Genomic DNA, 4,666 nt, shown 5'->3' on the forward strand with positions numbered 1-4,666 from the left:
AAGCAGAGCTCAGAAGAAAATTCATAGCCTTAAATAAGTAAACATAAAAGAAAAAGTAAAAAGGGCAACTAGATATGCTAGGAAAAAGAAAAGCAACATCTTTGTATATTAATAGTTTACATATTTTGAACTATAATTTTATTTTTAGTAAAATATTCTTGGTTAATAGTTCTAATACTCTGGGACTGAAGTGATAGCATAGAGGGTAGGGTGTTTGCCTTGCATGTGGCAAACCTAGATTCAATCTCTGGTATCCCATATGGCTCACTGAGCATGAGCACAGAGCCAGGAGAAACCCCTGAACACATCCCAGGTGTGTTTCAGAAAACCAAAATAAAATAAAATATTAAAAAAAATAATTCTAAGACTCCAATCAGAGTAGATATTCTAAATAGATTTAGCAGGCCTGGGAATTTTATGAAAAGGTCAAAATATTGTAAGTTTGTTGTTTTTTCTTGGTTGTAGAGTAACTCAGCAGAATTTCTTTCAAATATTCCCCAATTCTCTTTCTTAATTAAAATCCTGCTATGGGATTAGACTTCAATAATTAAAAAGCAAGTCCAATTTTTAAGCATTATCACAGTACATCAAATACTGTATTTGGAGATAATTGTGAAAATGGTTAAATATCAAGCATTTATGTATTAAGTATTTTATGATGGGAAAACATGAATAGGATATTCTTTCTACTCTTTTCTTAAGAGATATGTGACTCAATTGACTATGTGAAAGTCACCGATCTGCAACAAAAGCTACTGGAGAACTGAATGTTTTATATATATGTTATATATATATTAGATTTCGAGACATGTGTCATGTTTCATGTTTTGTTCTGTTATTTTTGGGGGGAGTATACAGTGATATTCCAGGTTGACTTCTGATAGTTCTGGTCATTAAATTGTTTGGACCACAAGCAAGTGCCTTACCCCATCTATAGTATAAGTAATAGTATTTACTATGTATTATAGTATATTTATAAGTATATAATATAATACATATCATACTGCTTATTCTCCAAACAATTCATCTTTTTCCTTTGAGGTCAACATCTCAAAGAGAAAACAGACTTTTGGTTCTACAAGTAATTGATTCTACAAGTTTTACAACTGCTTCCTCTCCTTCCTGCTTTCCTCCTCTTAGCTGTTATTTTTTTTCCGACTTAGCTCAGTGCAGTTAATTGTAATAGTTGTCAAGATGAGAGAGAATTGCTCTTTAACAGTCTTATTTTTTTCCCTTAACCTTCCTTTTCACATCAGCTATTTTCATAGTTAATAAATTTTAAACCGAAAATTGCTTTGATCAATTATGTATTTAGGTTTTTCATAAACATGCTGCTTTTATTACTTATGGAAACGATTAAGAACACATTTGTGTAGGCTTTCTCTTGGAGCATCCCTAGTGAATTCTTTATATTTGCAGTGATTTGTCCTATTTACTGATCTTTATGAGGATCTTGCAGATATTTTTATTTTCAGGAAATAAATAAAGATGTAGGTATTGTTTAAAAGAAACATTTTCAACAACCTCAAATCCATGCTGACAAGGAATGGTTCAGAATGCAGTGAGATCTCTATTTCAAAATAAAACAGGTAATTTTACCTGTCCCCAGACATCATAGGTGGTGCACAAGGGTGCCTGTAGGTGGCAGCAAAAATTTTACAAAGTGTAGCTTCAAAATATACCCAGCGCATCATTAAAAAGAAAGGACAAATTAAAAATAACTTCATTGTCATGTTCAAAGTACTGTATATTTAGCTGTAGGCAACAGATTTATTTTAAAGACAAAAAAAAAAGAGCAGGCATAATGTGCATCTGGGAATGGAAATTAGATAACCTCACAACACAAAGGGCAAGAGACAATACCCTATTACTTTTATGTGGCTGTATTTAGGAAGCAAACAATAGTATGTTTTCTAAATGATTCAACTGGCACTGATGGTAACTTTAAGGCTCATGGCAAAGGCTTGACTTACGTGCTTTGCCTTACATCATTTCAGCTCCCATTTTCTTAGCAATCCATTCAGAATGCTGAACGCATACCAGCCACAGATTTGTGCTATTCAGTACATTGTAGAAAAATAAATGCTCTGGTAAGAAAAAACATCCTGTGATTTTTTTTTTCAATTTGTTCTTAGGGAATAGTGTTGTTTGTAATTTTTGGACTGGAGAAAATATCCTTCATTTTAGACAATGTCAGGAATGTCATGTCCTCTGAGTGATGAGGGATAATGGCCTCAAGCTTCTGCTTCTACTCACCAAGTTGAGCTATCTGGGATTGGAGGTAAGTAGGTCATGAAGACATAACACTGCAACCAAGGTTATTGCTCTAGTCAAAGACACCTCAGAGAGTTGCCTTGCTCTTTGCTCTGTGAACCAGGTCCCAACTACTCTGTCTTCTAGCACCTCAATTTTGGTCTTCCTACCCCCCAAACTGTATAAAATACATTTCTGCTTTTTGTTGACCAACCAGGGCATTGTAATCATTCTAGTAGTCTATGAGACCCGCAATTCACTTTATTTCAATCACTGATCTATGGTTAGAGTTTATATCTTAAATGCTAATTAATCACTGGTATTGTCCCCCTTGAATGCTATCTAGAAGCTTCTATGTTAACAATTTCAGAATGATTCAGATGAGTTCTTCTACCATAGATCTTACTGATGATCTTTAAACTTCAAATTTTCTGACTTGAAATTTTCCACCTTTGGGCTATCTGTGCTTATAATAGAGTATGTAAACAGAAATCCTTCTGAACTCTGAAAAATAGTGAGACAGATATGAGTAAATCAAATGTTGATAGACATCACTGTTTTTCAGGCCTTGTCCCATTTATCCAAAGGTCAAGAGGTTCAAATCTAAATGTCATCTGTCTTTTTCTTTCATCCTCTTTTGGTTGCTCATTCTGATTTTCTATATCTTCATTCTGGTTTTGATATTATACATTGAATTGCAAGTTTTATTAGTTATTGGCCAAATGACATGAGAATGATAAACTCAAACTTGGAGGAGGAGGTTCGGAATGAGGAATTTATTTGTTTTTATATGTGTGGACATTCCAGAAGACTGTGAGTGGCAGTATAAGTAGAGAAAACGTGTTCATTTCTTTGTTACCTGGAGAGTGAATTACAGTTATATATGTATTGATACATATATTGGAAAGATGATAAAATGACAGGAAGAGATAGTTCCCTATTTCTTATCCTGGAAGTTTGCTTTGTGTGGCGTTTTTCCACATATGGTAAGAAAGATGCCAATGCCTATCCATGTGGAGAAAGGGAAATGGCTTTACAGAAACTGTTGGAGCCAGCATTTAATTTCTAAAAATGTTTTAGTGAAGGTGAGATAAAAGGAGCCAGCTGAGGCCAAGTTTAAGCAGGAGGTTAAGGAGCGAAGCTGCTAGGGGAAACTACTAAGTGGATCATAAATGCTAAGGCCCAGGGGATGTCAAGACTGAGGAGAGGCAGACAGGAGAAAGGACAGGAAGGAACCCGGGAAAGTTGGCTGTGAGAAATGTACACTGATGAAGTGTGTTGCCATGGTATGACTGAAACTCAATCCTGAACAACTCTGAAGTATGTCTCTCATGATGATTCCATTAAAAGTTATTTTAAAGTAAAATAGTGGAGAAAAAAGACAGGAGAGTGGGTCTTAAAGTTCTGAGTTGGCAAAAATGCAGAGGAGAAAATACAGAAAATGAGAAGAATCACAGCAGTTCTCTCTCTTTCTCTCTTTCTCTCTCTTTCTCTCTCTCTCTCTCTCTCTCTCTCTCTCACTCTCAGCAAATGCAGTATTGTGGGTGAGCTGGTGGCTTGTAGTGCAAGGGTATGGCTTCCTGAAAGGGGCGTATCCCCACTTTCCACTCCCACCCTTCTTTCTAGGCAAAAAGTAATCTCTTCTACCTTTTTGGAACTGTGAAATGGCATTTCTACCTTGTCACACCCCCTGATTTTTTGACACCTGGTGATTTGATATTAATTGTCATCTCTCAGAGACAACCTGACAACAAATGATGCTAATTTCATTCTGAACTGCTCCTGCATGGTGGAAGGTAATTAGGCACATGTCTGTCGGAGACTGTGCTGATATATTATGAAATGTATGGGAATTTGCTTTGAAGGGGAGAGTCCTTTTAAAGGGAGAAGACTGTAAGAGGCAGGGGGTCTCTAATGTTTTATTTCCTAAAGCCAAAAATGCCTATAAAATCCCTATTTAACTCACATTCTTAAGCTAGAGATCAAATCTTTTGAAGAATAGGCATACCTTTAAACCTATTCACTTGGTCTCAGTAGGATCAAAGAAAAGATAATTCTCTAAGGGACCTGCTGCTTGAATTTTTGAACCAAGTAGACCCCAGGTGACATGCAGGGGGAGAGGTAGTTCAGGAAAAATGGTTTGGAATTCTTCCTTCTTTGGGGATCAGAGAAGTTAATCTTTTCTGCTTCAGACCCTCGGTTCTTCAGAGAGTCCTGGGTCTCATTCGAAGTAAAATGTTTTAGATGCTCATAGTATGTGTTGTTGAGTTCTTGGATTCACAGAACTAGCATTTAAAGAATTCATTGAGAAAATAATGTATTTTTTCCAAATAATAAAAAATCCAGATATGGGGAAGAGGTTCAGGCAAACAATTCAATAACCTCAAACTTGCTTCAGATTAATGGTTTTCCT

Source organism: Suncus etruscus, chromosome 12 (genome assembly GCF_024139225.1).
Source record: "Suncus etruscus isolate mSunEtr1 chromosome 12, mSunEtr1.pri.cur, whole genome shotgun sequence".
In the NCBI taxonomy this organism is placed as follows: Eukaryota; Metazoa; Chordata; class Mammalia; order Eulipotyphla; family Soricidae; genus Suncus; species Suncus etruscus.